Genomic DNA, 13,591 nt, shown 5'->3' with positions numbered 1-13,591 from the left:
TTGGCAATGAGCAAATTTAGTCCCCCTTGGCAATGAAAAAAAAAGTTTTACATTGTTTTTACTGTTTATGTTTAAGACAATAAATGACAATAAATGATTGTTAATGGTGGGAGACAAGGAAAGTTGCTTAACCAAATGTGTATACAGTGGCAATGAAACGATTGTTTATTCCTGCTACCAGCGTGCCCTGTGAGAGATTGTTTTCTAAAGCAGGGCAGATATGCACAGAAAAGTGAAGTAGGCTTCTGAGCGAGAAAATAAGTAAAATGTTATTTGTAAACAACAACTTGCACCTTATTTAGAACAAGAAAGTTTTGTAAATGTTACTCGGTCGTGTATGTTCTTAAAAAAAAGTTTTACATATTTTTACTGTTTATTTTTAAGACAATAAGGGGGAAATTTACCAAAATGGATTCGTATTTTAAAATTGTAAAAAGTCGTATTCGTAGGCAAATTGGCGTGAATTTCTGTCGTATTCGTGAAATGTTAATTTAACAAGTGAAAAAATCGTATAATCGTGAAATGTGTCTTGGCGTAAACTTGTCATATAGAGGTTGTATTCGTATATAAAAATACGACTACGCATGTGTACGAAAAGTCTACACCATCGATAGAATACAAATGATTTTTGCATTGGCTAGCCGTCTTTTCATCATGTACTAACAATTCGTATTCGTGAAGTTGTAAAATAGGATTCGTAAACAACTACGATTCGTAAAAAAATTCGTGAAATAAAATACACCCTCCTTGACAAGGTCTATTTTGAAGTGTATTTCATCTGCTTCAATGGAACACATGTGTTTTCATTTTAACAACACATCACAGACCTTAGAAATCACACATGTGTGCTTTATAAAAGCCAAACATCCACCTACAAACACTTCCTCACTTCTAGCATGGCAGACTATCTGCTATATCAGAGTGCTTCAGTGTGGGCTTTGAGACAGCTGATGTCTTGGCTGTGCCAAGGAAGAAGACATCATGAAACTGAGCATGACCAGCAGGTCCAGCAGGTATCACAGAGGCTGCGTCGGCCTCGTTTATTTAGGCCGCGTTTATGTTTAGACGCATTGCCGGATGATGTGGTTATACAGATGTCCCGGCTTAATCGTACCAACATTCTCCGTCTGTATGGGCTCATTAGACTGGAGCTAGATCCTGTGACAGGACGCTCATGCGCTGTCTCAGGCCTGCAAAACTGCTGGCTGTGTTGTACTTTCTGGCGTCTGGCAGTTTTCAACATGTCATTGGCCAAGGCATTGGCATATCTCAGCCCACACTGTCCAGGTACCTGACCCAGGTGCTTGAAGCTTTTCTGCCACATATAGATGCCTCAATCTGCTTCCCAAGCCAGGAGACAGAGTGGCATGATGTTAGGGTAGCATTCTATCGCATTGCATGCATGCCAAATGTGCTTGGTGCTATTGACTGCACGCACATTCCGCTGAGACCACCTCGGGATACTGCCCGTTCCTATTATAACCGACATGGAAGCACAAGTACCAACGTGCAGGTGGTCTGTGATGCAAATCTTAAGATCATGAGTGTGTTTGCAGGCTACCCTGGCTCATGTCAAGAAACACAGAGGGCTGATTAGGCCTGAAGGGACATAAACCACTAAGGGTTCTCATAAGGTACACTATGCTGTTGGTCACATGACTATGTTGATGAGGATGGGCACAAGGCCTATCAGGACAGGGGGGAGGGTCCAAGCAGGGTAGGAAGGATCACGCTGTTAGAGTGATCTGCCCCTGTCCAAGAAGCTGCTGACCAGGCAAGACCTCCAGTGCAGCTTCCCCTCTGAGTCAGGTTTTCTCTAAATTACTAGCTGTTTAATCCTCTCCTTTTATCTCCTTATAGACATACTCTGTCCCCCTTCTGTCTCTATTTCCTACCTTGCCATAGGCCTTGATCGCTGCTACTATGCCCCGTCCTTCCAGGGTCTCCAGGCTGCCTGCCCGTTTGGCTGAGTCGGCGCTCACGTGCAGGGGTCGCGCTGGGTCCGGCTCTGAGGTCTCTCCGGGTCCGGTAACCCGGGGGGGGTCACGGCGGGGACCGGCGTTGGCTAGCGCACGTGGGCGCGATGAGCTGGCTGGGGCGCGAGTGGATGACGCGGCCGGGCGGGTCACACGCGAGGGGAGGCCGCGGCCGTGGCGCCGCTGCCTCTCCGGCAGCAAGGGGATCGGGCAGCGTTAATGCCCGGGGGAGTGTAGCGCACGCGGCTGCGGCGCAGGTGAATGACGCGGCCGGGCACCCGACCGCGTCACACGCGAGGAGAGGCCGCGGCCGCAGCGCCGCGGCCTCTCCAGTTACAGGGGGGTCGGGCAGGGGTAGCGCCCGTGGTGCTGGTAATCGCGGGCGCGGGCAGGAGACCCGCTGCCCGCGTGGGACATCAATTCGCCGGGTGGCGACCAGGTCAGGCACCCGCCAGGCGGGGCCTGATTCAGGCCTGGTCGCGCCTGCTGCCTCCAGCGTTCCCTCACTACAACAGACAAGGGGTAGGCCCAGCATAAGGGCTAGGGACGCTCCCAGCGTCCCCAGGCGGGCGATTAGACCAACGCAGCCTGGGGGGGGATATAGACAGCCCTCAGTCACGCGTCCTACGCGGGCAGTTAATGCATTGAGTGCCCCCACTGCCACCCCCACCAGGAGGATGGCAGCTTTAGCCCCTTTGCGTCTGGCCAAATGGCGCCTATTGCAGGCGGCTAGGAGAATCCCTCAACGGCATACAGAGGGAGGGCTCTCAATGGCTCCCGCTAGCGGGGCCCCAGCAGTAGCCCAGGCAACCCCGGGCCCCCGTGCCCCTATGGAGGGGGAGGATGCGCGACAGTTCCTGGCGCTGCTGTCATCTTTCTTGGGGCAACCTCAAAATGTGGCGTCTTCCCCTGTGGCATCCCCGCCTCCCCTGCCCGTGTTGCCCACCACGTCGGCCCAAGCATCGTTGGGAGCAGGTGTCACTCAAGCTCCAGAAGCTTCCACATCCACGGCTGCAGCTGTCCGGCCAGCCTCCACGGATGCCCCTGCCCACGGTGGACCTTCGGAATTGAGCCTCGTGCCTCGGGACGGCACTTCAGGTGGGTCAAAAAGGAAGAGCAAACGGCGCAGGCGTAGGGACTCCCGCACCTCCTCCTCATCCTCGGGACGTTCAGGCTCAGAGACGTCCGGGGAGGAGGGAGGACGAAAGTCAAGGAGCCGTCGGCATCGCCATGGGCGACGTCGCCGCCATTCCAGCTCCAGTGGTAGCTCAGGGTCCCCTTTATACCCTAGAGGTCAGGTGGTGCAGTGCGAAAATACCGCTGTGCTTAGAGGCCTGAGACGCAGTGTGCAAGAGCGTATTAGAGACGGAAAATACGTGAATTTCTTTAAGATGACTGCACAGGATGAAAAGGATTATCGCGCAGCTATGCGAAAAGGGGGGATTGGGGAGGAGGCTTTTTGCACCTACCACCGGTGGCAAGCGGGCCTCTTCATGTTTGCAGCCTGTTACCTGGAAACTAGGCCCCAGGAACACATGAATGTAGTGCGTTACATACACATGATGCACTCTATGTTCCTTACTGATGGGGACTCGACATGGCGATCCTATGACGAGAGTTTCAGAAGGAAACAGTCAGGGCTAGCAATCATGAACCTAGGCTGCAAGGATGTGGAGATCTGGATGGGCCCGAAACCCGCGGCTCCACCGACCGCGGCCCCCACCCCTCCCCCAAAGAAAGCCGCGACGCCCTTTCGCGCAGGAGGGGGGGCTGGGGGACCTTCCGCTGGTCGCTGCTATGGATACAACGGGGCAGGCTGTTCCCTGGGGGCGCGATGCAAATACAAGCACTGTTGCACTAAGTGTTGGGGCCCCCACACGGCCAAGGAATGCAAAAAAGGGAAGCAGGGAGGCCCGCCAGCTGCGCAAGCAGCAGGTGGACACCCTCATTAAGGCCGATTCCCCAGTTAGACTCGACCGCATGGCCAGTTGGCTGGCGGCATACCCCCATAAGGAGGAGGCTTCCTTCTTGCGGTCAGGATTTGACGTAGGTTTCCGCCTTCCCATTGACGGGGAGGTGTCGACCTCGTCACCCCGAAATTTAAAATCGGCCATACAGATGCCCGGGGTGGTTTTGGATAAGGTGGCTAAGGAGGTTTCACTGGGTAGGATGATAGGTCCCTTCCAGTTCCCCCCAGTGGCCAATTTAGTCTTATCACCAGTGGGAGTGGTTCCCAAGAAGGCCCCGGGCAAGTATCGGCTCATTCAACACCTGTCGCATCCTGTGGGCAGTTCGGTGAATGACGCCATCCCCGAAGAGTTGTGCCGAGTTCGATACCAGTCTTTCGAACAGGCTTTAACAATGGTTCGGGGTTTTGGCCTAGGGGCACTGCTGGCAAAGATTGACATCGAGTCGGCCTTTCGCCTTCTCCCCCTGCACCCGGAGTCTTTTCGGTTCATGGGCTTTCGCCTCCCCACAGGTTTTTACGTGGACAGGTGCTTGCCCATGGGCTGTTCGATCTCCTGTGCCTTCTTCGAACGTTTCAGTAGCTTTTTGCACTGGTGCGTCGTCACGGGATCGGGGGAGTCCGGGGTGGCCCACTATCTGGATGACTTCCTGTGTGTGGGCCCCGCGGAATCATCGCGCTGTGGAACTTTGCTAGCATACATGCAGGGCCTGTTCCAGTATCTAGGGGTACCGGTGGCAGCTGACAAGACGGAGGGGCCGGTTTCCTGCCTTTCCTTCTTGGGCATCGAGATCGACACCATTGCCGGATGCTGCAGGCTGCCCCTGGACAAACTGGCCCGTCTGAGGGCGGCAATATCCCTCGCGCTCTCCACAGGTAAGCTACAGCTGCGCCAAATGCAGTCTTTGTTGGGTCTGCTACATTTTGCGTGCAGGGTGATTCCCATGGGGCGGGTTTTCTGTAGAAAACTCGAGAGATCCGTCTCTGGGGTCAGACATCCCTTACACTTCATACGGCTCTCAGCCGAGCTGAAGAGGGACCTGCGAGTGTGGCTATCCTTCTTAGAGCATTTCAATGGGGTCCTCATATGGCCTTCCCCCCCCTGCGACAATCACCAACTGCAGTTGTTTACTGATGCCGCGGGAGGGGTGGGTTTTGGAGCATTCCTGGACGGGTCATGGTGCGCAGCACCATGGCCTCCGGAGTGGTTCACCGAGGGCCTCACAAAAAACTTGTTGCTCCTCGAGCTGCTCCCCATAGTGGTGGCTTTGGAGATATGGGGCGACAGGCTGCGCAATGCTAGCATTGTATTCTGGTGCGATAACCTGGGAGTAGTGCACGCTATCAACCGCCAGGGTTCCTCCTCCCTTCCAGTAGTTCGCCTCTTAGCGCGGCTGGTGCTAAAATGTTTGCTGCTAAACATTCACTTCATGGCAAGACATATTCCCGGGGTGGATAACTCCGTGGCGGACGCCTTGTCCAGGGCTGACTGGGCAAAGTTCCGGGCCCTGGCACCTCATGCTGCTACCGTTGGTGAATGTTGTCCCTCTTATGTTTGGCAGATGATCAGGCCGGAATGGAGGGGCTAGCCATGAGGGCTATTGCGCCCACGACGCTGCAATGCTATCGGGCAGGTTGGCAGGAGTGGGAACAGTTTCGGCTGTCTGCCCCTCAAGCAGGTAAGACACCTAATGCGGCCATGGTGGCCTTCGTATGGAGTTTATACTCCTTAGGTTGTTCTGTCGCATCCGTGCGCAGGATACTGGCAGGGGTGTCTTTCTTTTCTGCCTTGCAGGGTAGGGCGGACCCGTCCCGGTCGTTTTTGGTGTCGAGAGCATTACGTGGCTGGCGGAGAGCCTCGCCGGCATCCCCAGACCGGAGACGCCCGATTGATATGGCATTGCTACCAGCTTTGCTGGACGCCCTAGGGGACATTTGTTGGCCTGCCTACGAGGTCCTTTTGTTCCGAACGGCGTTTGCAATGGCATATCACGGGGCCTTCAGGGTTGGAGAGCTGGTGGCTCCGTCGAAACGGGCTCCTTCACCTTTGTCCGTGGATGATTTAGTGGTCCAGGAGGATTCGGTGCTTTGTCACCTGCGACGATCCAAGACAGACCAGGCTGGTAGGGGGAGATGGCTGTCCCTGCTCCCATGTACGGTGGAGGGGGCGTGCCCTGTGGCGCTGGCCACGGCCTTGACACAGGCACGCCCGGATCTGCCTGGTGCTTGGTTGATGCATGAGGACGGGTCGCCTCTCACCAAATACCAATTTGGGCACGTCTTGGGACGGGCGCTGGAGGCCATAAGCCTTGATCCGAAGGAATTTGGGTCGCATTCCTTCCGGATCGGGGCTGCTACCTCGGCGGCTGCGGAGGGCCGCTCCGACGCAGAGATTCAATCTCTGGGTCGATGGCGCTCTGCAGCATTTCGAAGGTACATTCGGCCGTCTCTATCTATCACTGATCACCATGGTCGACTGGACGCATAAGCGCTCGCCAACTTCCAGTGGGGGCCTTGAGGTGTGTTTTCGCATCCGCCCGGGGGCACAATTTGGCTATAATTACAATCTGGCATGGCGTACTTGGTAGTTTACTCCGGGCGGTGTGTTTTGTGCCTCAAGAGCTGGTCGGCCACGGTTTTTCCTCCTCCCTTCTTCATAACCTGTGCAGCGTGTGAGTGCGATGACGAGTACTTTCATCCAACTAACTAACCTTTTGTGTGCATATTTCAGATCGACGGGACGTTAAGTCCGTGTGGATGTTGGGCCATTCATTTGTGTATTGGGCCTCGCAGGCGATAAACGCCTCTGGTGTATGTATGTTTCCACAAGCTGGGGAGGTTAGGTGGTTGGGTGTGAGGGGCATGAAATGGTGTTCACTGCAGGCCCAAATGATCAGTGCCGTTAAGCAGTTTGGGGTCCCGGAGGTCATCATATTCCACCTTGGCGGGAATGACCTCGGACGGGGATCCGTCCTGGAGCTGCGCTCCATGATTGTCCGGGACCTCCACATCATAGCCCAGGTGTTGCCGTCATGCAGGTTGGTGTGGTCCTCCATGATATCCAGGATAGTATGGAGGGCAGCGAGATCATGCACCAGCATAGAGCGTTCACGCAAGAAGGTGAACTCTATGGTGGCGAGATACCTGTTAGCTAATGGCGGGGGTGTCATTTGGCACAACGCCATCAGCTTCCAGCGCACTGAGCTCTACAGGAGCGACGGTGTACATTTGAGCCCAGAAGGTATGGCTTTGTTTTTAGGCAATATTTTTGCCTGGTTAGCGACACGGTGCTGAGCGTTTTGTTGGTGGTGGCGGTGGCTGCGGCCTAGGGCCTGGCTGTGGCGGTAAAGAACGGTCATGCTTTAAGAACTCTGTATGTGTGTAGGTAGTGGGGTACACTCTCCCTCGACAACGATTGTCATGGGCCACGCTTCTGCCCGGGGGATGGCCGTCACCACCAGGCCTGGTGGTTGACCAGGGAGAGTGGTCATCCAGCGTTGTATGTATGACTTAGTGATCTTTAACCCCCTCCTTCCTATAATGACCGTTCTTTGGTGCCGCCACCATTCATAGTCTTAGTTTAGTTTAATTTGTCAAATAAATTTGACATTCTGTTTTTGAAACGCCAGCACTTGTGTCGTGTCTTTATTTTAGGATAAGTTGTTAAGATAAGGTTATATATAAGTTAGATAATTAATGGTATCAACAGCAGGTGGGACCAAGGGGATACCCGATGGTGAGTTTAAGAAACACAGAGGGCTGATTAGGCCTGAAGGGACATAAACCACTAAGGGTTCTCATAAGGTACACTATGCTGTTGGTCACATGACTATGTTGATGAGGATGGGCACAAGGCCTATCAGGACAAAGGGGAGGGTCCAAGCAGGGTAGGAAGGATCACGCTGTTAGAGTGATCTGCCCCTGTCCAAGAAGCCCCACCCACCCTTCCCTGTTTTTCTTTTCCTCTTCGGCGGCGGTAAAGAACGGTCATGCTTTAAGAACTCTGTATGTGTGTAGGTAGTGGGGTACACTCTCCCTCGACAACGATTGTCATGGGCCACGCTTCTGCCCGGGGGATGGCCGTCACCACCAGGCCTGGTGGTTGACCAGGGAGAGTGGTCATCCAGCGTTGTATGTATGACTTAGTGATCTTTAACCCCCTCCTTCCTATAATGACCGTTCTTTGGTGCCGCCACCATTCATAGTCTTAGTTTAGTTTAATTTGTCAAATAAATTTGACATTCTGTTTTTGAAACGCCAGCACTTGTGTCGTGTCTTTATTTTAGGATAAGTTGTTAAGATAAGGTTATATATAAGTTAGATAATTAATGGTATCAACAGCAGGTGGGACCAAGGGGATACCCGATGGTGAGTTTATGACTCCTATATCCTCGGCCAGTCAGTCCTCTTTGATGAGTTTGAAGCCGGATCAATGGCAGAGGGCTGGCTACTGGGTAAGTGTATAATACTGTATAAACTGCTGTATGCGATACATAGGTAATTGATTACACATGTGTGTTTATCTCTCTGTCAATTTGTGTGTGTATGCATACATTATAAACTGTCTCTGTCTCTCTCTCAGTGTCTCTCTCTCTCTCTATATATATATATATAAGGACCAGATGTACTAAGCTTCAAAACTGAAAGAATGTAGAGTGAAAAACAACCAGCCAATCAGCTCCTACCTTCCATGTCAGCGGCTGTGTTTGATAATTTTCAGACAATAGCTGATTGGTTGGTTGTTTGTCACTCTCCATTTTATCAGTTTTTAAGCTTAGTACATCTGGCCCTAAGACAGGTGTCAGCGAGGCACCACTACACACAGCTGATCAAATACACCTGTTACTGTTGTAAAGTCAGCTGTAACCAGTAATGGGGACTCATACATCAGCTATGTTGATCAAAGACATGGCACTGCAGGGTTTGTTGCTTCACTAATTTAATGAACAATATAAATGTGTTGCACTAAACCCTGTAGTGGCATGGCTTTGATCAGCTCAGGAGATGTATGAGTCCCCATACCTGCATGTGTATATATATATATATAGATATAGCCTGAAGATAATGCACACGCATCGAAACATTGCTGTATGTATGTCTAATTTTACAAGCTTGTAGTGCTGCCTCTCAATACCAAACAAGTCTCCACTGCACCTCTCTCCTACACACTCCAAACTACACCCACAACAAGTTTTGGCGCCTCCACAACTTATATATGGCTGAGAGCCCTCCCAAGTGTAAAACAAATACACCAATCACGATTGTAGTTTCATTTTCGTAGTGAGGCATGTGGTTTGAAATACGAAAATTCGTATTTAATTTCACGAAAATTTGTGAAATATCATTGTTTTCAAACAAACTTCTCTACGCCTTTCGTATTTTACCTACGACTCTACGACAATACGAAAACATGTGTAAACCAAAATACGAATGGCTACAACATCGAAAAATACGAATTTTTAACATACGACTTTATAGTAACTAAAACCCCGGAACACGACTTTTTTATGAACACTACCATTCGTACTCATTCGTAATCGGTTTTAAGTCAAATACGAATACGAATTTTTAGGTTTTCCAAATTGGTAAATGTCCCCCATAATGATTGTTGAACAAATTATGCTTCATTATTATTAAATTACCCTTTCAAGAATTCCCAGCAACTTGAACAGTATTGACGCCAATCAGCTCCTACCTGTCATGTTTCAAACCAAGCCTGTAACTTCACAGGAAGGATCTGATTGGCCGGTGATAAAAAAACAGACACTATCACTTCACCGAGCTTAAAAAATCTTAAACCCCTTAGGGGCACATTTATCAAACCATATTTGCGGCTAAATCCCTGAAAACACACGTTTTCGGGGTTTAGCAGCAAACATTAAGTATCCCCTAAATGTATCATCGGGGAACCGCAGCAGGAATCTCCGATCAACATCGGGCAGCCCAGCTTCGCACCCCTGGGCTACCGCCATTCTGAGATGGCGATAGCCCATTGTAGTCTATGCCTACACATCGCACTGCCCGGCTCGGATGAGAGGGGTCAGGGGGGGTCTGACCCCCCGGTTTCCGGGTTAGGGCTTCGTAGGGACGGGCTCCTTTCGGAGCCCTGTCCCTGCGCCCTCAAAAATTGATAAATTGCCCCGATATGATCAATACCCCAGGACACCACCTTCTCACAAAGGATTATTCCCTGTATTTGTCATTGTACAAGTATATAGGTAGGCATGAGGGAAATGGTTGTATTTAATGGGTGAGTAGACACTTTTATTTTTATATCATAGGGACCCCCTCCTCCTTCCCGAAACTGGCAATGAAAAGGGGTCTTCAAGAGGGAGGCCTGATTTGTACAGTGAGTCACAGAATGTCAGACTCCACCTCCCCCTACTGCCTTATCCGGCGGCGTGTATGCCTGAAATGCTGAGGGCCTATTGGGGAGATATTCAAGTGGAGGGGCTACAGGCTAATTGTAGTAGTACAGAGACCGGTAGCCCCACAGGAAGAGACCCTGAGATATATAAGGGGGGCAAACCCAACGTATTCAATATTCAATTATCTACTGTGTTTACCACGCAGGGCTATTCAATTATTAGTCAATTTCCCCTGTGTGTAAAACCATAGATTCTACGGGCTAATCTATGTTAAGTGCACCACCTAGGTCAGGGTTAAAGAACCTTTGGCCCCAGCTGTTGTTGGACTACACATCCCAGCATTCCCTGCAACAGTTTTATCATGGCCAAATAGCAAATTGTAGCAGGGCATGCTGGGATGTGTAGTCCAACAACAGCTGGAGGGCCAAAGGTTCCCCATCTCTGACCTACAGATGTAGCCGGCCTTGTTGTTGCTGGCGATCCGCCAGCAGCATGCTGCTGGCGGATCGCCAGCAACACGGCGCCTCTATCTGACTGAGACGCGCGTGCGTGGGGTCAGTATCCGGGCGGCGAGGCAGACGCAATACTGTCCGCCTCCTGCTCGAGGGGGCTGGGGGGGACCTCTGGCCACTGTGGGGGGGTGCGGTCGCCCGGTGTGGGCACCGGGCGACCGAGGGCAGCACCGTCGGAAGGGCACGCGCGCGCACCTCGTGCACCCCTTCCGGCATACAGATGGCGGCGGGGCAGGGGATGGCGATGGCGACGCCATCGCCATCACCTGCAAAGATGAATCCCGCTACATCTGTATGACTTTGCTCTGTTTCTGGACTTCCCTCTTAACGAATGATTGCTATTACCTGTTCTAAACAGGTAAATGGGTAAGAAAGGTGTTTCCACACAGGTAATAACAATCAAACATTAAGAGGGAAGTCCAGAAACAGAGCATTGCGTCCCTCCTGGAAAGGGTCATGTTGGGAGGTATGGTACACTGACGCAAACCATAAATAACTGTCTTTTTTTTTTACACAAACCGACCCGCCCAAATGATCCGTATCTTTCCACCGACCGGCCCAGCGGACCCGGATCCGTTCAGTGACCCGTTTTGCCCATCTCTACATCATACTTACTTTCCTGTCTTCCCCCTCTGCAGGAGGCTTGCATGTGATCACTGCCTAATCCCCAAACTTCTCCCAATCAGTGCACAGGAAATAGACCTAGCTATGCATGATAAAACTAAATAGTATTAACTCTTGCAGTACCAGGGTATTACACATTCATTACATTGAGCTGGTCCCAAAACCTTTTCCGGGAGGTGCATCAGTCAGTGATACTCTCGATAAGGATCAGCCCAGTCTAAATCTTTTGAAAGTGCTATGGAAATGGTCAGGAAGCATTGCACGGGTGCCCTTATGGCAAAGCTGCGCACTGAGCTGGCTTTCATGTTGTTGCCCTTGCTTCCATAAAGTCATGGGATTCCTATTTCCACAGGAATTTTTTCTAGACCCAGCAAGATTGCTCAGCAAACAGCCATTTGTCAGCGCTGTTTGCTGAGCGATCTGTCATGGCCAGTGTTATTTGTTAAGGTCCCCACTTTCTGAGCTATTCCTGGCATGGTCTAAACAGTTTGGAGTTTATTTACGTGATACTATGACGCAAACCCCTGGCTGGTTCTGCACATCGTGTAGTATGTACCCAGCTTAAGAAGCAGTGAACAGATCATGTGCAGTGTTTCTATTTGGATGGGTTTGTCATCATGTTGTTGTATTTGCTTTTGGTTTTGAATGCCTGCAAAAATGTTGGTCTATTTAGCTATATAGCAGTTTCTTACACCATACTTGCCTACTTTTGAAAACCAGTTCCAGGGAGATTATAGTTGGTAATATAATTTTGTACAGCGCCCCATTGAGGGGGCATGTCATGCTCCACCCAAAGGGTGTGTCTAGTTCCATATATGGAGAGATTTGAAAAGAGATTGTGAACGTGGCACTTAGAAGCGTGGGTGTGTACTGCCACATCTGAGAGGAATCTTTTATAATGGCTTATATCCAAATGTAGATGATCCCCAAAGCAGTTAGTAAGATATACTATACTTGCTAAAGTGCTGGGAAATGGTGCTGATGATTCAATGTAAATCTATGATTCAATGTTCTATCTCGCATTCCTTTTTTCCCCAAAAATGTAACAGTGTAATGTGGGCTAGGTTAAATGAGAAAGATTGCTAGACTAATGAGGGAGAGAGGGAGATTGCTGCAATTTCAGGGAGTCTTCTGCAGAATGCAGGAGGGTAGGCAGCTACAGTATGTTTTACACACAGGTAAACAAACCTTTGGTGCCATTAAGTCTGCACTGGTATATAACATATTAGCATTAACCCCTTCCTGACAGAGCCAGTTTTTGCGTTCCTGACAGAGCCCTTTTTTTCAAATCTGACATGTATCACTTAAGTGGGTATAACTTTTTTTTGCTTTTACTTATCCCAGTGATTTTGAGATTGTTTTCTCGTGACACATTGTACTTCAAGTTAGTGGTAAATTTTGGTCGATACAGTCTGTGTTTTTTTGTGAAAAATACCAAAATGTCGTAAAAAAATGGAAAATTTTGCGATTTGCAAAATGTTAAATTTTCTGCTTGTGAGACAAATAATCTTACCACTCAAAATAGTTAATAACTAACATAGACCATATGTATACTTTATGTTGCCATCATTATTTCAACCTCATTTTCATTTTTTTGGACACTAGGAGGCTTAAAATATGAATAGCAAATTCTCAAATTTTCAAGAAAATTTCAAACACTGATTTTTTTAGGGACCAGTTCAGTTCTGATGTGACTTTGAGGGACTTGTATGTGAGACACCCCCATAAATGATGCCATTTCAAAAACTGCACCCCTCACAGTATTCAAAACAGCATTTTGGAAGTTTGTTAACCCTTTAGGTGTTTCACAGGAATTAAAACAAAGTGTAGGTGAAATTTCAAAATTTCATTTTTTTTGCAGATTTGCAATTTTAATACATTTTTCTAAGGAACACAGCAGATTTTACTAGAGAAATGTGACTAAAAATTGATTCCCCCAATTCTTTGGTTTTCATAAATATCCTATATGTGGCCCTAGTGTGCACGGTGACCAAACCACAGGCTTCATAATAGAAGGAGCACCTACTTGATTTTGGAGCCTCCTTTTTATGAGATTATTTTTTAGGCACCATGTAGGTTTCTAGGCACCATAAGATGCTAAAAGTTAGGAACCCCCCCACAAGTGACCCCATTTTGCAAACTACA

The 13,591-nt window shown here is 49.7% G+C and overlaps 1 protein-coding gene across 1 annotated transcript in view; it reads left to right on the top strand.

The window, feature by feature from the left end:
* Positions 1-13,591, top strand: part of MYO1F (myosin IF) — a 167,463-nt gene that overhangs the window by 126,837 nt on the left and 27,035 nt on the right. The window lies entirely within an intron of this gene.

This window comes from Crinia signifera, chromosome 1, assembly GCF_055691185.1.
Source record: "Crinia signifera chromosome 1, ASM5569118v1, whole genome shotgun sequence".
NCBI lineage: Eukaryota > Metazoa > Chordata > Amphibia > Anura > Myobatrachidae > Crinia > Crinia signifera.
The sequence above is the reverse complement of the archived record's forward strand: the minus strand, read 5'-3'. Positions and strand labels throughout refer to the sequence as shown.